The sequence below is a fragment of the Hordeum vulgare genome, chromosome 7H (genome assembly GCF_904849725.1).
Source record: "Hordeum vulgare subsp. vulgare chromosome 7H, MorexV3_pseudomolecules_assembly, whole genome shotgun sequence".
Classification (NCBI taxonomy): domain Eukaryota; kingdom Viridiplantae; phylum Streptophyta; class Magnoliopsida; order Poales; family Poaceae; genus Hordeum; species Hordeum vulgare.
This window is the reverse complement of record NC_058524.1, coordinates 415,069,257-415,089,989: the sequence shown is the minus strand read 5'-3', so window position 1 is coordinate 415,089,989 and position 20,733 is coordinate 415,069,257. Positions and strand designations below refer to the sequence as shown.

General features: G+C 45.7%; 1 long non-coding RNA gene across 1 annotated transcript; it reads left to right on the top strand.

The window, feature by feature from the left end:
- Positions 1-19,271: 19,271 nt before the first annotated feature.
- Positions 19,272-20,488, top strand: LOC123413552. Its single transcript, XR_006613764.1, has 3 exons — positions 19,272-19,309; positions 19,955-20,018; positions 20,399-20,488. It is a non-coding gene; the product is annotated as an uncharacterized LOC123413552 (long non-coding RNA).
- The last annotated feature ends 245 nt before the right edge of the window (positions 20,489-20,733 follow it).

Sequence of the window (20,733 nt, the reverse complement as noted above, 5' to 3'; positions counted from 1 at the left end):
TGTCGAAGGGTGAAAGCAGAGCATCAATGTCCAGCGGGTCTTTTGCATCCCTTGCCCATTCCCGAGTGGAAGTTCGACCATGTTGAGATGGATTTCGTCACCGGGTGTCCGAAGTCCAAGAAAGGTAACGTTGCCATCTTTGTCGTCATCGACAAGTTGAGCAAAGTCGCTCATTTCCTTCCAGTCAAGGAGTCTATCTCGGCAGCTCAGCTTGCAGAGCTGTATACGTCAAGGGTAGTCTCATTGCATGGTGTTCCAATGCTGATTTCTTCGGATCGAGGAAGCATCTTTACTTCCAAGTTCTAGGATTCATTTCAGTCTGCGACGGGTACTAAGATTCGATTCAGTACAACCTTCAGTCCTCAGACTAGTGGGCAAGTTGAGAGAGTCAATCAGGTCCTCGAGGATATCCTAAGAGCATGTGTCATTTCCTTTGGCATGAAGTGGGAAGATTGCCTACCTTTTGTTGAGTTTTCATATAACAACAGCTATCAGGCAAGTTTAGGAAAAGCTCCGATCGAGATTCTCTATGGCATGAAGTCTCGTACCACGCTCAACTGGTTAGAGACTGGTGAGCGTCAGATTCTTGGGAATGACATGATTGCTGAAGTAGAAGAAATGTGTCATGTCATTCGGGATAATCTCAAAGCAGCGCAGTCCCGTCATAAGAGCTACTACGATAGCAAGCATCGTGACATGGCTTATCAGCTCGATGACTTCATCTATCTCAAAGTGTCTCCTATGAAGGGCACTCAGCATTTCAGCATCAAAGGAAAGCTTGCTCCTTGTTTTGTTGGGCCTTTCAGAATAGTTGGCAAGAGAGGCGACCTTGCATATCAATTAGAGCTCCCTTCAAACTTCGCAAATGTGCATGACGTGTTTCATGTCTCTCAGCTCTAGAGATGCTTCAAGACTCCCGAGCACACAGTTGATCTTCAGGATATCGTCCTTCAACCCGACCTATCCTACCGTGAGCATCCAGTTGGAGTTCGTGAGACGACTAAGCGCAAGACCCGCAATAAGTCAATCAAGTTTCTCAAGGTGCAATGGTCACATCATTGCGACAAAGAGGCCACTTGGGAGCGCGAGGATCACCTCAGTTCTGAATTTCCAGAGTTCTTTCAGTCCTAAATCCTGGGTCGAGATCTTCTTGAAGTGTGGGAGAGTTTGTAACAGCCCAGATGTAATAATTTCCATATTTGGATCCTTTCCTAGTTTGTGAACCATGTTGTGGAGGTTATATAAGTTATCATTTCATGTGGCTTCATTTCATGTCATCATCTTGCATCATGGCATCCCTTCCAAGTGCATTGTGTTCAACTCCATCTTGGTTGTGATAGCTTGCTTTGGTGTGGTGTGATGTTGTGGTGTCTTCAAACATTGTTTTCAAACATGCTTTCAACTACAATGCTTTTCAAACTATGCAAAGCCTTCCTCTTTTGTTATTTTTAACTTGTGTGCTAAACTTTGTTGGAGACTGTTTTAAAAATGTTAAACTTTCAAAGAATACACTTGTGGATGAGGGGGTAGTTGTCTTGTTGTTTTTAAGCTTCAATACATTTGTTTTTTTATAAAAACAGTATATTAATTCCTGTTTTGGGTATAATTTAATTGCTCTAAAAATGTGGTTTGTATTTTATTTAAATAGGGCATAAATCCCTCAGCCCCTGGCTATTTTTATTTTTCTAAACAGACAACCCTCTACTTGTGCTTGTGAGTTTTTGTTTGTGGTCTTATTTTTTAAAAGAAAAACCCCCTTGTTTTATTTTCTTTCTCCGAGGCTCCAGAGAGCCCACGTGGGCCGGCTGCCCCTTTCTCCACCTAGGCCTCGCCCCTTTTCCCTCACCGCGCGGCCTTCTCCCCATTCCTCTTCTTCCTCCTGACATCGTTGCTCCTTTCCCCTCCTTTCCGTCAGAGAGCATGGCGCGTGTGAGGGAGAGCTCGCGTCCGTCGCTTCACGGACGTCGAGGTCGTCAAGCCTCCCCCTATTTCACGCCTCCCCCTCGGCGTGTGTGCTAGGGTTCCTCTTACCCTCCGTCACCTCCTTTGTCCCTCCGTATTCCCCTCTGCAGGTAAGTCTCTAAAGAGATTCAGAGAGAGAGAGAATTCAGAGGGAGAGCGCCACCGAGCCCCGCCGTTCTCCTCGTCGTCGGCAGCCTCCCCGTGGCGCCCGAGGCGTCCGCGAGGATGCTGGGTCCTTCTCCAACCCGTTCCCGGTGCTAGGAGGGTGGATCCCTTCCTATGTCGGCCCCTCCGCACCATCGTCGTCTCGGGCGGAAGGAGCACAGGGTCGTCGCCGCATCGCCTCTTCTTCCTCTTCGTCGCGCCTACTCCTTCTCCTCTTCGCGGTAGGGTGAGCGCCACTTCCCCCTCCTTCCTCTTCCCCTCGTCGTAGAGCCTCTGGTCGTGCGTAGCCTCGCCGTAGCCCTCTGCTATCGCCGCCGTTGCCGTAGGTAGCTCGTCGTCGAGACGTCGCCGTGGGCCTCCTCTCAGGGAGCTAGCCCCGGGAATGGAACCCAAAGGGTTCCCTCTTCCCCCGCGTGGTAGCCGCCGTAGGAACTAGTCGCCGGAGAGCCACCAGAGTGCTTCCCCTGTTTCAGTCGCCACCGTAGTAGGTAGCAGAGCAGAGGGGCTGTGCAAGAGGGCTCCTCCTCCCCCTCTGGTAAGATCCCTCTCAGTAGCGCAGTGGCAACCAAACCTGGCGCGTCGCCGTGCGACGTGGGTTTTATTACCCTCGGGCGCCCTTTCTTTTTCTTATTTCGCTAGTAGCAGGTGCATCGCCAGAGAGGGTTAGCTTGTATGTAGCCCCCTCTCTGGTAAGCTTTGATGCAGTAGCCGAGTGGTAGTGTGTGCACGTGTGTAACCAGGGGGTTGTGGGTTCGAACCCCACACCCACCCCCTTTTATTTTATTTTATTTCCTTCCTTTCTTTTGCTGTTTTTGAGTTGATTCTTTTATAGCAGGGCTTGTGTGATTTTTTCTTTATTGTTTCCATATTGCACTAGAGGTAGTGCTTGTGGGTGTGTAGTTAGTGTGCTAGATGGTGTTGTGTGTGTGTGCTTAAGTGAGCACATACACTTGTGCAAGAGGGCCTAATCCCTCATGTTTGCAAATAGGCATGTGGTGTTGATTGAGTGGATCTTGTGTGTGGGCATGTGTAGGTGTAGATGGTGTGGTGTGAGTCCATGTATATACATGTGCATGTGTATGTGTGTGCACATGTATGTATGTGTTTGTGTGTGTGTGGATGGACACCTATTTATATATGTTGGTGTGCCATGTTAGTGAATCCATGCTATGCCTAGATAGGATGTTCTTGTCCTAGTATATGTGCATGTGTAGGTAAAGCAATATGTGCTAGCTCTACATGTGATGATAGTAGTTGTAGCTTATGGGATTCTATGTGTCATTTTTGAGCTAGCTTTGTGCTTTGATGTTACATGGGAGTACCCATGTATGATATATGATTTTGGGGTAGAATCATCCCAGGGATCCAATGGTGCATTCAGATTTCACTTTGGAGCAACTTCTTAAAACTGTTATTTTCTGACATGATGCCATGTTTAGAGCTTTACATTAGGTGGTGCTTTGGCCCTTTGTGGATGATTCCTTGATGGAATGGTAGTGGGTGAACCCCTCTACAGCATGGGGCCTTTGTTTTGTTCTTAGGTATTAACATGCACCTATTGTGCCCTGTCAAAGTGGACACTTGGCTGAAACTGACAGATTTGTGAAACCTTGTGATTTTCACAAAGTCTGGGAATCTGATGTTATTTTCTTCCCTGTTGTCTTGTCTGAATTAGCTCCTATGTTGGGAATTAGCCCATGCAACAAACTAAAGTTTGTGAGATTTTATGTTTGTTTAGCTCCCTGTTAAATTTCATGCTTATACACTTCATGTAGATATTATTTTGGAGGCTGCCAAAATGCTTCACAACATAAGCAGCTGGTGAGTATTTGTGATTTTCACTGTCCCAGAATCTGTGATTTTTTGTCTAAGTTAGTGTCCATAGATCTGCTCATGGGTGATTCCTTTGCACTAGCTTCTTGTTCAGGGTTGTAGAGCTTTTGGGTGGCTTCTGTCTCATATCTTGTTTGATTCATTTAGATGGTTGTAGCTACTTTAAATATTGTAGACAAACTGCTATGTTGCTGTTGGAAACAGATTGTATGTTTGTGTTGATTTGAAGCTTGTGTGGGCATTGTAGATGGTGTGATGTGTTCCCATGCACCACCCCACTTATAATTTGTTGCTTGATCATGTGGCAACCTGGTTACAGCAGGGAGTGCCCATTAGAGTATGTTTGTGGCTGTTTTGAACCTAGGCCTTTGGAACTTGTTTTGTAGTTTCCGGTTGATCCGTGACTCCGTTCTCTACGTTCCTTATATGTTTTTGCATCGTTTTCACGTGATGCACATGCTCATGTCATATTCATGCATGTCAAGATAACTTAATATGAGGTTCTGTCCAAAATTCAATTAACTCAACTAATGCATATGAAAGTGACTAGAATAGTGATGCATGCTTCCTTCTTCACACATGCATCATATTGATTGTTGCATTATGTTTTGCCGGTGTTCATTGGCTGTTATCTTATCTTGGGTAGCATCGGGAATGGAGAGCGAGTACGTGGATTCTTGAGAGTACGTGCAGGAAGAATAAGAGCGATTCCAAGCTGAAGACATCACAGGCAAGATGATCGTGACCTTGACACCGTATCTAGCTTTGTTATGCTTAGAATCACGTTTCCCTCGTTACATACTCGCTGCCTACCACTTGATATAATGCCCCTATCTTTGCCATGAACCTCAAACACCTCCCTCTCCTAGCAAATGTTGTTTGGCTAAGTAGGCTTGCTCAACCTCTAATGAGTAGCTTTGCTAGTTGCAGGTGCCAGCTTTCTCATGTGATAACATGGGTATTTTGATATCATTATGTTTAAACTGCTATTTAATTAATGCACCTATATTCTTGGTAAATAACGGAAGGCCTAACCTTTTGCCGGGTGATTTGTTCCCTTGTTGTCGGCTTAGTTTCGGTTACCGGTGTTTGATTCCTTAACTGATCGCTCCTAACACGTTCGGGGTTGTTATGGGGACCCCCTTGATAAATCGTGTAGTGTTAAGGCTTGTCCGTCAAGACCCAACATTGGTTTTAATCTTCTAATAACCTAATAATAATTTGCATAGGGAATAGCTACCCCGAGGATTTAATCATCAACCCGGGCCAGTGCTCCTCATGAGTGTTGGTCCAAAAACTAGAGCCACTTGCGGGGCCACCCGGGGCAACTCGGGGGATGTCTATCCGGCCACCGTACGTACTGCTCATCAGACGTGTCGTGAGAATGAGATACGCGGCTCCTATCGGGTTCGTCGACACGTCGGGAGGTCCTGCTAGATTTGCCTTACCTTAGTGATATATCTTGCATATAGGGATTCCGGTGAAACTTTGGGTCTCCTCAAAGTTGAGGTTTTCCTCTAAGGAATCCGACGAGATCACGAGTTTCGTGATAGAGGATTACTTTGCGGCCCATGGCAGTTTGTGATGGACTAGTTGGAGCACCCCTGCAGGGTTTAATCTTTCGGAAAGTCGTGCTCGCGGTTATGTGGCAATGTGGATATTTTGTTAACATCCGGTTCAAGACAACTTGAAGTAACTCTAATAAAACTGCCAACTATGTGCGTAACCGTGATTTTCTCCTTCGGAGATCGCTCTCCGACCGAGAACACGGTGGGGTTATGTCATGCCCAAGATGCGACCCTATCCTCAATTTGGCACGAGGGCCTCGTCAGGGATAGAAGCGCATCTCGTCGTGTCGCAAGAATGGATATCGTTCCATGTACATGTACTGAAAAGAAGAGATATATATATAGTTGGCTTACACTCGCCACAAACTACATCAGAGTCACATCAGTACATTACATAACCATCAAGAGTAAGAGCAGGGTCCGACTACGGATGAAAGCAAAGGAGAAAATAAGAACGACGTCCATCCTTGCTATCCCAGGCTGTCGCCTGGAACCCATCCTAGATCGATGAAGCAGAAGAAGAAGAAGCAACTCCAAATGAACAATCAACTCTCTCGCGTCGGGTAACCTTTACCTGTACCTGCAACTGGTGTTGTAGTAATTTGTGAGCCACACGGGACTCAGCAATCTCATTTCCAAAGGTATCAAGACTAGCAAAGCTTAATGGGTGAGGTATGGTTAAGTGGTGAGGTTGCAGCAGCGGCTAAGCATTATTTTGGTGGCTAAACTTACGAGTACAATAAATAAGAGGGGGAAGATCTACGCATAACGGACGTGACTACTGATGATCAAATGAATGATCCTGAACACCTACCTATGTCAGACATAACCCCACCGTGTCCTCGATCGGCGAAGGAACTCACGAAAGAGACAGTCACGGTTACGCACACGGTTGGCATATTTTAATTAAGTTAACTTTAAGTTATCTAGAACCATTGTTAATCAAAGTTTCCACGTTGCCACATAACCGCGGGCACGGCTTTCCGAAAGATTTAACCCTGCAGGGGTGCTCCAACTAGTCCATCACAAATTACCAGAGGCCGCATAGAAATCCTCAATCACGAAGCTCGCGATCTCGTTGGATTCCCTACTGGAAAACCTCAACTCTGATATTACCCAAAGCATCACCGGAATCCCGATGCACAAGATATCTCGTCAAGGGTAAAACTAATCCAGCAAGGCCACCCGGCGTGTCGACGATCCCGATAGGAGCCGCATATCTCGTTCTCAGGACACGTCGGATGGAAAAGCCTACACGTACCAAACCTCGAGTTGCCCCATGGTGGCCCCGCAGTCTGTCCTTTTGGGACCAACACCATCAGCACTGGCCCCCTTGTTTATGTAAAATTACTCCACGGGTTCATGACGCCCTATGCATTTCAGTGTTAACAAAATTATTATGTTGGGCAAATGTAGAACCAATGTTGGGCCTTGCCGGACCAGCTTTAATCTAAAACAATTATCAATGGGGTCCCCATAACAACCCCGATTGTGTTAGGCGCGCCCGTTTATGGAACATAACACCGGTACCCGAAACTAAGGGGGCAAAGGTGGAACAAAACACCAGGCTAGAAAGGCCGAGCCTTCCACCTTTTACCAAGTATATAGGTGCATTAAATTAAATAGCATTTAATATGGTGATAAGACAAGGAACCCATGTTATCACATGGAAGCAACTACACCTGCAACTAGCAACGCTAACAACATGGTTAAGCAAGCAGTAACATAGCCAATCAGTGGTTTGCTAGGTTGAACAGGTTGAAGGTTATCATGGCATTGTTGAGGGGCTCATATTTAACATGTGGTAGGCAACAAGACATAATCGATAGAAGCAATAAAACTAGCATGGCAAAGATAGTAATTGTATCCTGGGGAAATGATCATCTTGCCTGAGATCCCGCTTGGAAGAAGAATGACTCCGTGAAGTAGACGAAGCGATGTAGTCGAACGGGTCCTCACAACCCGACACGCTTGCGGAACTCTATCGAGCCGGAGGAAACCAAAAACAAGAATCAACACACGATATTCACCACACGATGCACAACACATATGATGCATGAACGGTCTAATGCACGGCATGACAATCACAACAATCAAACACTACACATTAAGTGAAGCTCGATATGCAACGAGTTGCATATCGACGAAACTCCACATTGAATTATTTAGTTCACACCCATTTATTAACACGGCAATATTAATATGTTGTTAACATGACACAGGGTGAAGCACAAATTAATCTACCTAGCTAGGCATTTTAAATGAGACCGGAAACGACATATAGCATCTCCGAGATGACCCCACGCGTTAAATTCTAATTCTGTCCAGATTTGTCCTAATCACATTTTAAATTTGTTAAACGTCAAAACAAAGTGGTTCACGTGAAACTACATGTCGTTCTAGCCCATTTACATATATGGCTCATCTCCAACGGAGCTACGGATAAATAGTTACGATCTAAACCGTTTCAACACGTCGACACACAAACCGATGCAAACATCACACTAAACAATTCTAATTATGCATGAGAGTTGGAAAATATTACTCTACGTAAAATTCTAGCCAAGTTGCATATTTAAATCACTCCGATCCGGTGCACGGTTAAGAAACTACGAGCGTTTGAAAAACAATGCATTTTTTCTGAAATTAAAGAGAAATTGCACGTGCTAAATAAACCACTACTGGGCCGAATCTATGCAAAAGGCTACTGCCAGCGGAAGCTTTCGGCCCATGTGCTTGGATGTGTGGCTGTGCGAAACAATATAGAACAGCAAAAAAATTAGGGGCTTGGCTAGGATTCAAACCAAGGACCTCTTGGTTGCTAGAATTATGGATTGACCATCTTACCTACTGCATGTTTGTGACACAATAGGGGATCGATGTCAAATAGTTGATCCTCTCGTAGTGTAATAAAATTACTGAAAAAATGGTGCTTCCGTGGGGACTTGAACCCACAACCTCTTGCAACAAGGCCGGTTGTGCTAGCCAACTAGGCTGGCTGTGTGCTCGGGCTAAAAGCGATGTATGTCAACTAATGAACCGATACAGCCACAGGGTCTGAACGAGATTTAAAACGGTGTGACTGAATCTGAACCTGAGAAAGAGGTGCGTTCGACCATGGAGGTTGATGCGCGTCAACGGCGTCGGCAGCACGTCCGGCGGGCAATCCGGAGGCGGGGACGCCGGATCTGGGGCGGGGTTGCCCGGATCCGTCCATTCCCGGTGATCTCGAGGCGCCACGACAATCTTCTCGGTGGCTCACCTCCATGGATCGGGCGTCCCTGGCAGCTTCTCTGCAGAGAAAAGCAGGGGAAGGGATGAGATAAGAGGAAAAGCCGGGGAAGGGAAGCACGAGATAGACGAGGCCAGCCTGGTTGGGATGAGGGGGGTTCCTCGGTTCAGAGGCATTGGCTCGCTGCTCCACTGACCGCTGATGGAGCAAGGCGTGGCCTTGGCTTGATGGCACACTGCCGATGCAGCAGATGAGGTAGCAAGCGCAACGCGGGACTTGGCGGCACGAGCGACACAGGGACGCGAGCTGCGGCTCCTGGCGATGGCGAGCTACAGGAGGTCCTCGTGGACGCGAGGGGAACGGCGCTGGGCTGAATCGAGCAGGGGCGACGCTGGTTTCGGGTACGAGCTCCTGGGACGGACCAAAGGAGCGGATGCGGGACGCTGGGTTGCGCGGGGCTGCCCTGGACCGAACGGGAGGAAGGAGGAGACTGCAAGTGGTTGGCCAGATGGGAAAACGAGGTGGGTGGCGGCGGCTGCGGGACAAGATGGAGGTTTTTTTGGGATTAGGTCTGATCTAGATTAGGGTCCATATAAATAGCTAGCGGCTAGGATTAGGTTCATCTCGACCCTCCGATTCTTGATCGTACGGTCGGAAAAATAGGTTAGGAAGTCCACTGGACAAACTGAAGATAGTTTCGGTAAAACAGGGTTGATCCGGACCCAACGGTCACGAGCACTCGGTTCGGGTTCCGGGAGGTTTTCGAACTAGGTTGCGTGCAGGTCGGTACACTGTGTAGAGGGGCTCAACAGGGATGAGAGGTAAAACGGGCGGCGCGGCAACGATTTATAAAACACCGATGACCGTCCGATGGTAGACCGAATACGGTGCCGCTACGGTCGACCGTTCGGGTACCCGACGAACTCCGATCGCGACGAAATTCGACAGGCGGTCTAGCTATATTAAAATAAGACCGCACGTCAAATCTCAACCCGGTCAGAGAAACTTTTACGCACACTTTTAAAACAGGGTTACGACGATGCCGCGGGCGCGTGCGTGTGCGGTCGGACTCAGAACGAACAACGACGAGAACCGGCAACTACCAACAGATGCATGTTTTGAAAACTCGCGGCAACGGAGATGCCGATGCAATGCTGATGATGCGCATGATGCGATGAAGATGCGACAAAAGAAAAATAGACACACGAAGAAAACGGAAAGGAAAGGGAATCTTCTGGAACGTCGGCATCGGGCTGTCACAACTCTCCTACACTACAAGAGGATCTCGCCCCGAGATCCAAGAATGAAAGGGGGAGAGGATGAGAAAGCAAGAGGTAAAACTTAGTCTCTTCTTTGACAAATGAGTGAAAACAATGAACCTTGAAGGTTGCAAAGCGTTGAGGAGTGATATGAGAAAGAAGCAAGAATTCAGGGAAAATTTCGGCAACACTTCGGTAGGAAAATGGGACAAAAAATTCGAAAAGGAGAGAGAATTAGACAATATTCATAACAAACAACTAAATAGAGCAAGGGAACACCATGATCTTGGTAGAACAACATAATAGACCCAAAAAGAGCAAGATCACAATACCTCCGGAACACGAGAATATGAACTAGCTCAAGCGGAAGAAGAGAATGAAGAAAAGAATGACAACTATCATCACAATAGAATTGAAGAGCCTCCGAATAGAGAATTGACGTAGTGGTTGGAAAACCACCAACGAAAAACAAGATAGTAGTGGGCTTATGAAAATCATCTCAACAAATATGAGGTAACAACCAACCACTAAAAGAAACAAGGATAGTTGAAAGCAAAGATATCAAAACTTCTTACACCAAGAGGATGCATCGAGAACTTGGATTAATGACAAGCACCATGATAGCACAATCCATAGGAAAAGCTTTAGGTGAAATCCAAACCAAGATAGCTCAATGAATAAATCATGGGTTGAAATATCTCATGATCAAAGAATTGGTGGGTTTAATTATCTCATACTTGAATGGAAGTCTCTTCGAGGCTCCTACACTAACAAGAATGCTATAATACCACCTCAAAGGATAAAGGAAGAACAATTGCACATATAAATGCAAGAGAAAAATATACTTGAGGTTCTCCAACAAGAATCTTGAAGAACATTTGATAATGGATTAAAACCTTGATGCACCACCAAGAAGGACCTCCGTATACGAATGAACGATGCAAAGATATGAAGGTAGAAAAGAATATGATAATGACCTGCCAAGATTTAGATGAAGCCTCATAAAGAGATACTTAAAAGAACTTGGAACTCCGGAAAAGAAAGATAAGCACACGAGAAAAGAATTGAAACCAAGAGCCACTCCGGAAGAAGAATTCAGATAACTTGATGAAACAAGAATAAGAATTATGTTATGCTAATCCTTCATCAAGTTTGATTGATGACAAGCAATGGATTTAGCGTAGCACTTATTCCTCTTAAAAGAATCTTGAAGAGGCAGAGAGATAAGCACCACTTGAGGCATGATTGAAGGACGCACCGATAAGAAATCACAATTGAATGGGAACACCACAAATTAATGGAGATACATGAGAATGAAGAGATCATGAGCCACCTGAGAGAAAACTTGAACAAGGCACCGGAATAAACGAGAGACGGACGAAGAGACAACAATTGAGAAGAATTGAGGATGAAAGCTGAAAGCTGAGAACAAAGAATCTTCTCAAATGATGTCCTTCGGAGGATCGAGAATTAAAACAACTCAGAGAAGCACCGGATAGCTAGAAATGGATTCTCATGATTGGAACAAATGAGAGGATAACACGAAGCTGAGATGACAATCATGGAACAAGACTGAGAGAAACACTCCTTCGAATAGCAAGCTGAGAATGATAACGAGAACAACACCAAGAATTAATTAGACACTCCGGAATAAGGAAGAATGCAAGGTTGAGCCAAATATGAGAACTAATTCAAATAGATCTTGAAGAAGTAATATGACTGATGGAAATCATACTTACGTCATAGTTGAAAAGATTTAGAGATCTCCGAGAAAAGATTAAAAGATCCAGGTAAGATCCTGGGAAAGAACCTGTGGGTTATGGGCCCACTCAAAGAAACCACCGTTAGAAAAATTGCTAGAAAAAGAGAGATATTGCATCGGTACAAAGAAAACTAGATGAGGTTAGCACCTCGAAATAATAAAAAGAGTTGAGAACACGAAACTACTGAGATATCTTCAACAGACCGGATAAAAAGGAGATGAATGAATAACAGGATAGGCTGGTAAGAATCTCCAACATAGGAAGAATTACAAGGACGAATAGGATATGAAGACACGGATAATTAAATTAAATTCACCGGAAAAGATAACAAGAATGAATAAAGAGGAACATGAAGCTCGCGAGAATCTTCACAATGAATCACCGGCTATGAAAGGAAGACGAGATAGCGGAAGCATCAGTGAATAAGAAGACGCTTGGATGAAATCCAAACACTGAAGAAAAGGGCGGGAGGGCGGGAAAAAACAAAGATAACCTGGGGCAGATGAGATGAACTCCGGAATAAAAGAGAGAATGATCTGCACAAATTAGAGAGGATTGAATCCACTTGAAGAGAAACACACCGGTTAAAAAGGAATTAACATGACGACTCCGGTTGACAAGAATTGATAAGACAATTGATTGAGCAAAGAATTTGCATTCTCACATAAAAATATGAGAACACCTCTTGGAAAGATCTGAAATCACCACTTGACATCAAAGCAACTGAATTACCATATTTCAACAAAACAAAGGGTGCGGCTTATGAAACAAGCCAGAACAAACTCATGAGAAAGATTTCCATTCGATATTTTCGTGGACAAGATCGCACGGGCTCGATTTTAGAGTAGACATCAAGTGCAAGGCAGTGCACCCGACATACGAAGCGTCCCCGAGTCGTAGCAAGCTACAAGGACTCTTTAAGACACAACGTGTACCGCCGTAAGTCGACCGTGAACAAACGAATCCACTAGATGTCGAACCCAACCTAACATCATGTATTTGTTGGAAGATTGTCCTATAAGCAACTACTTGAATTCCCACCTATGAATTCCCGAAATGTCTGGTCATGCAATCTGGTACACGGATACAAGGAGAAATATCACACAACTCCTATACTAACTCGTCACCTGTATTACATTCGTCAACACACGACCAGAATCTCGGACCTTCATCTACTACAGACCCTCGTGATCACAACTATACAAAGTATGGCAGTACTCCCGAACAATCTGCACCAGTACTGGGGACATCGGGGTTATCTCGCCACTACTAGTATTGAAGTAATTACGAACATCCTTCGTTCAGAGATACTAAGAAATCTGAATGATAACGATGTGCTCAAGAATCCCCTGGAGCTCAACTCCCCTGAAACTCAAAGCAGATAGGAGGCACCAAGACAGAACTCCGTCACATCGGCATCATATAGATTCCAAAAATATCCGTGTGATCCTAAAAAAAAATTGAGTGAGAAGAGGAGTAGAATTAAATTATTACGTCAAGATTCCTCACCAGAGCATAGAAGAGGAGAAAAAAGAATCCTACTCTCCGATATATAACTAAGACTCAAATAATTTTTCGCTAGACTCGACTCGGCCAAGTTCGATCAATCAAGGGGGCTCCTAGGTCGGTACTGCTCTGATACCAACTTGTCACGCCCAAGATGCGACCCTGTCCTCTATTTGGCACGAGGGCCTCGTCAGGGATAGAAACGCATCTCGTCGTGTCGCAAGAATGGATATCGTTACAAGTACATGTACTGAAAAGAAGAGATATATATAGAGTTGGCTTACACTCGCCACAAACTACATCAGAGTCACATCAGTACATTACATAACCATCAAGAGTAAGAGCAGGGTCCGACTACGGACGAAAGCAAACGAGAAAATAAGAACGACGTCCATCCTTGCTATCCCAGGCTGCCGGCCTGGAACCCATCCTAGATCGGTGAAGCAGAAGAAGAAGAAGCAACTCCAAATGAACAATCAACGCGCTCGCGTCGGGTAACCTTTACCTGTACCTGCAACTGGTGTTGTAGTAATCTGTGAGCCACAAGGGACTCAACAATCTCATTTCCAAAGGTATCAAGACTACAAAAGCTTAATGGGTGAGGTATGGTTAAGTGGTGAGGTTGCAGCAGCGGCTAAGCATATATTTGGTGGCTAAACTTACGAGTACAATAAATAAGAGGGGGAAGATCTACGCATAACGGACGTGACTACTGATGATCAAATGAATGATCCTGAACACCTACCTATGTCAGACATAACCCCACCGTGTCCTCGATCGGAGAAGGAACTCACGAAAGAGACAGTCACCGTGGCCCCGCAGTCTGTCCTTTTGGGACCAACACCATCAGCACTGGCCCCCCTGTTTATGTAAAATTAATCCTCGGGTTCATGACGCCCTATGCATTTCAGTGTTAACAAAATTATCATGTTGGGCAAATGTAGAACCAACGTTGGGCCTTGCCGGACCAGCTTTAATCTAAAACGAATTATCAAGGGGGTCCCCATAACAACCACGATTGTGTTAGGAGCGCTCGTTTATGGAACATAACACCGGTAGCCGAAACTAAGGGGGCAAAGGTGGAACAAAACACCAGGCTAGAAAGGCCGAGCCTTCCACCTTTTACCAAGTATATAGGTGCATTAAATTAAATAGCATTTAATATGGTGATAAGACAAGGAACCCATGTTATCACATGGAAGCAACTACACCTGCAACTAGCAACGCTAACAACATGGTTAAGCAAGCAGTAACATAGCCAATCAGTGGTTTGCTAGGTTGAACAGGTTGAAGGTTATCATGGCATTGTTGAGGGGCTCATATTTAACATGTGGTAGGCAACGAGACATAATCGATAGAAGCGATAAAACTAGCATGGCAAAGATAGTAATGGTATCTAGGGAAATGATCATCTTGCCTGAGATCCCGCTTGGAAGAAGAATGACTCCGTGAAGCAGACGAAGTGATGTAGTCGAACGGGTTCTCACAACCCGACACGCTTGCAGAACTCTATCGAGACGGAGGAAACCGAAAACAAGAATCAACACGATATTCACCACACGATGCACAACACATATGATGCATGAACGGTCTAATGCACGGCATGACAAGCACAACAATCAAACACTACACATTAAGTGAAGCTCGATATGCAACGAGTTGCATATCGACGAAACTACACGTTGAATTATTTAGTTCACTCCCGTTTATTAACACGGCAATATTAAAATGTTGTTAACATGACACGGGGTGAAGCACAAATTAATCTACCTAGCTAGGCATTTTAAATGAGACCGGAAACGACATATAGCATCTCCGAGATGACCCCACGCGTTAAATTCTAATTCTGTCCAGATTTGTCCGAATCACATTTTAAATTTGTTAAACGTCAAAACAAAGTGGTTCACGTGAAACTACATGTCGTTCTAGCCCATTTACATATATGGCTCATCTCCAAGGGAGCTACGGATAAATAGTTACGATCTAAACCGTTTCAACACGTCGACACACAAACCGATGCAAACATCACACTAAACAGTTCTAATTATGCATGAGAGTTGGAAAATATTACTCTACGTAAAATTCTAGCCAAGTTGCATATTTAAATCACTCCGATCCGGTGCACGGTTAAGAAACTACGAGCGTTTGAAAAACAATGCATTTTTCTGAAATTAAAGAGAAATCGCACGTGCTAAATAAACCACTACTGGGCCGAATCTATGCAAAAGGCTGCAGCCAGCGGAAGCTTTCGGCCCATGTGCTTGGATGTGTGGCTGTGCAAAACAATATAGAACATCAAAAAAATTAGGGGCTTGGATAGGATTCGAACCAAGGACCTCTTGGTTGCTAGAATTATGGATTGACCATCTTGCCTACTGCATGTTTGTGACACAACAGGGGATCGATGTCAAATAGCTGATCCTCTCGTGATGGAATAAAATGACTGAAAAAATGGTGCTTCCGTGGGGACTCGAACCCACAACCTCTTGCAACAAGGCCGGTTGTGCTAGCCAACTAGGTTGGCTGTGTGCTCGTGCTAAAAGCGATGTATGTCTCTTAATGAACCGATACAGCCACAGGGTCTGAACGAGATTTAAAACGGTGTGACTGAATCTGAACCTGAGAAAGAGGTGCGTTCGACCATGGAGGTTGCTGCGCGTCAACAGCTTCAGCAGCACGTCCGGCGGGCGATCCGGAGGCGGGAACGCCGAATCTGGGGCGGGGCTGCCCGGATCCGTCCATTCCCGGTGATCTCGAGGCGCCACGACAATCTTCTCGGCGGCTCACCTCCATGGATCGGGCGTCCCTGGGAGCTTCTCTGCAGAGAAAAGCAGGGGAAGGGATGAGATAAGAGGAAAAGCCGGGGAAGGGAAGCACGAGATAGACGAGGCCAGCCTGGTTGGGATGAGGGGGGTTCCTCGGTTCAGAGGCATTGGCTCGCTGCTCCACTGACCGCTGATGGAGCAAGGCGTGGCCTTGGCTTGATGGCACACTGCCGATGCAGCAGATGAGGTAGCAAGCGCAACGCGGGACTTGGCGGCACGAGCGACACAGGGACGCGAGCTGCGGCTCCTGGCGATGGCGAGCTACAGGAGGTCCTCGTGGACGCGAGGGGAACGGCGCTGGGCTGAATCGAGCAGGGGCGACGCTGGTTTCGGGTACGAGCTCCTGGGACGGACCAAAGGAGCGGATGCGGGACGCTGGGTTGCGCGGGGCTGCCCTGGACCGAACGGGAGGAAGGAGGAGACTGCAAGTGGTTGGCCAGATGGGAAAACGAGGTGGGTGGCGGCGGCTGCGGGACAAGATGGAGGTTTTTTTGGGATTAGGTCTGATCTAGATTAGGGTCCATATAAATAGCTAGCGGCTAGGATTAGGTTCATCTCGACCCTCCGATTCTTGATCGTACGGTCGGAAAAATAGGTTAGGAAGTCCACTGGACAAACTGAAGACAGTTTCGGTAAAACAGGGTTGATCCGGACCCAACGGTCACGAGCACTCGGTTCGGGTTCCGGGAGGTTTTCGAACTAGGTTGCGTGCAGGTCGGTACACTGTGTAGAGGGGCTCAACAGGGATGAGAGGTAAAACGGGCGGCGCGGCAACGATTTATAAAACACCGATGACCGTCCGATGGTAGACCGAATACGGTGCCGCTACGGTCGACCGTTCGGGTACCAGACGAACTCCGATCGCGACGAAATTCGACAGGCGGTCTAGCTATATTAAAATAAGACCGCACGTCAAATCTCAACCCGGTCAGAGAAACTTTTACGCACACTTTTAAAACAGGGTTACGACGATGTCGCAGGCGCGTGCGTGTGCGGTCGGACTCAGAACGAACAACGACGAGAACCGGCAACTACCAACGGATGCATGTTTTGAAAACTCGCGGCAACGGAGATGCCGATGCAATGCTGATGATGCGCATGATGCGATGAAGATGCGACAAAAGAAAAATAGACACACGAAGAAAACGGAAAGGAAAGGGAATCTTCTGGAACGTCGGCATCGGGCTGTCACAGGTTATGTTTGACGTAAGTAGGTGTTCATGATCACTTAGTGATCAATCTATTCTTCGATCGCTCGCGTATTCCATCATATGATTACTCTGATCATCGTAAGGTAGCCACCATATCTGCTTAGGTTGTTACATACCCATACACTAAACCTTCCTCACCTAATAACTTGGCTAGATTTGATACCAAGGTCATTCGATTGTTGAGTCCCCGTGGCTCACAGATGACTATAAACCCCAACAGGTACACGTACGCCCAACGCAGGAGGTCCTGATGACAACCAGCTGAAGTAGGAGTTCGACGAGGACTCTGGCCGACTGTATGTGAACTATTCGGAGGAATGAGGCCGTGGTCGTGATCGTGGGCCAGCATGCGGGATATCATAGTTTTACTTGTTTCATGTTATCCGTAGCGGGACTAAACTATGCTATGAATAATTGTGTGTTTGTAAGCTTTATGCTATACTATTGTCAGATGGCAAGTGTATGCCCTACTTGTCATTCTTAAGTTATGTAATGTTATGATTATCTCGCCTGCGAAACGTTAGATGCGCCCCTTTCCCTTTTGAGGCATCGCACCCAAAATAGGAAAGGGTTGCATCTTAGTCGTTACAGTATCTCCAGAAGACCTTTCCCATATCTTGCTGCCCACTTAGCCCTATTTTGCGTCATATTGAATCTGGTCACATTAAGCAAACATTAACATAACTCAATAGGGTGATATTGAAACAAGATATGAGAAAGAATCTGATCACATCAAGCAACATAACACAAGAATCTAAACATATTGAAAATCCCACATCACATTAAGAAATATAAGAATATGAAAATGCTATTATATAAGACCGATCTAAAATTCCACATCATTACAATAAATCATTATATCTCAAATTCCACATCATTACAATAAATTACAAGAAATAAAAACTAAAATTATTAGCCAATAGATCTTCGTGACGATCTTTCTCTTAGAATTCTTTGCTAGTCCTCTTGGGGAAAATCGCATGGGAAACAAAAAAAATCCTACGCGCACGAAGACCTATCATGGTGATGTCCATCTACGAGAGGAGATTTGGATCTACGTACCCTTGTAGATCGCACAACAGGAAGTGTTAAGAAACGCGGTTGATGTAGTGGAACGTCCTCACGTCCCTCGATCTGCCCCACGAACCGTCCCACGAACCGTCCCGCGATCCGTCCCACGATCTGCTCCGATCTAGTGCTGAACGGACGACACCTCCGCGTTCAACACACGTACAACTCAACGATGATCTCGGCCTTTTTGATACAGCAAGCAATACAGAGAAGCAGATGAGTTCTCCGGCAGCGTGAGGGGGCTCCGGTGGTGGTGAAGGATCTACTCCCGCAGGGCTCCGCCCGAGCTCCGCAGAAATATGATCTAGAGGTAAAACTATGGTGTCTAGATTTGAGTTGCACATGGCAAAAGTTGTCTCAAATCAGCCCTAAATCACCACTATATATAGGAGGGAGGGGGAGGAGGCTTGCCTTGAGGACAAAGTCCCCAAGGGTGCGCCAGCTAGGAAGGTAGTAGGATTCCTACTCCAATCCTACTCAAAATTTAGGACAGTAAAACTGCACCTAAACCGAGCCCTCTCAGGCCACCTCCAGTTTCCACCGTTAGATGTTGTACTTTGGATATTTCTAACCGTCCAATTAATTTCTGGCCGCGAGCTGGGCCAAATTATCCTAAAGGGCAGCTATTCGGGAAGAAAAAACTGAGGCATGTGGTTAATTGGGCCATCTACCACACGAAGCCCATTTAGGCATCGCCTCGCGTCCTCCTGAAGACCACTCATCGCGAAACAGCCTCCCGACTGCGCCGCCGCCGAGGCCGACGACGGGGGCCCCAAGGCGCGGCCGCTGCAGGACTACGACTACTTCCTCTTCGACCCCTCGGTCGCTGCCTCCCCGGCTCCCGCCCGTGACGAGGCCGCCGCCTCCTCCTCCGGTGCGGACGGCGACCACGAGCTCTTCATCCGCGGTAATCGGTATGCCCCCCCCCCCCTTCTGTCCCGTTACTGACTGCACATTCTGGTGGGAAGGTCGAAATGAAGAATTAGGTCTTAGTCATTGTTGAACTCCACTCACTTTGCTACATAATCTGTTTAGGTAATCGTAGCCCCCCACTGCTTTGTTTTTCATTTTCTATTATGGCTTCTTCGAGAACACCAAATTGTTTTGTTTTTAAACTGTCTGGGAGCTCCCGCATTCACCAAGCAAGGTCATGGAACCGGTGGCAGTCAGTCTCAGGATTTGCATTCAGACTGCATAACCAGTCTCAACACCAGCAGGCTGGTTTCCTGTTTCCAATACCAAATCATTTTTTTTCCGCACTTGGTAATCAAGCACTAAGAGCTTGCATGGCGCAGTAATGTATTTCTTCGAAAAGCGTGGCATGAACCTTGCCTATCCTAGCAAAAGGCTTCTATACATGCTTGCATCTCTTCCATTTCATTTGCATGTTTCTAGTTAATTAGATGAAACTCATCAACCAAGGTCTCATGGAGCTCCAATGGCATTAAATGTATGCCAAACTTAGATAGACTTGTTATAGTCTAATTGGTCTTGCATTTTGTATATGTTGAATTCTTTTACAGTCAGTAAGACCTGTTTATGTGTGTCCTGTCTTGTAGGATTATATGGAGTAATGGCTCTCGAGTTCACAAAAGATACGCTTTTCCAAACACAGTCATAATGGTAAGTTGATTTTGTTGTCTTCCTTGTTTAACAAATTATAGTTTTCCTATATTTTTTTCCATATAGTTGTTTATTTCTTGTCTGATTAGAAATAACAAAGCTGAACTGGTAATGACTGATACTCAAACCCTCTGCTGGATGTGGTTTTCATGCAATGTCCCCCTCCAATGTACTTGACATTTTTTTATTACGAGCATACTTATATATTTAACTTTTCTTCTGCACCTCAATTTTTTTGCAATGTTAAACTGTCTACTACAGAAGGAGATACTCATCAACTAAGTTCTACTCCACACTACTTTTAATTAGTGATGAAAACTGAATTGTAATCATGCTTCTTACAATAGGTGCTCATTTTCCCATGCTAACCTGAAATGTAGGCCTGCTGGTGTCGTATGGAGGCACTTAGTGATGCCCTTTTGTGCGTTCTTCAAGTTGATACTTTATCTATATATGATGTAACTGGTAAGACTATCCTGTTTTACTATAACGCTGAATGTCATAGCACGGAACTGTTTAATACTCTCGTGCTTATAGTATAAATATTTTGTGTTGCACGCAAGGTTGTTAGTATTCCACTACCATATGTTGTTTCATCAATATGGTCTCTTCCTTTCGGTATTCTACTTCAGAAATCTTCTGATGGAAGCCGCATGGTAGCTTTATATATCATCAATATGATGTGGTAGGTAACACTCGTGGCAGGTAAAAATAA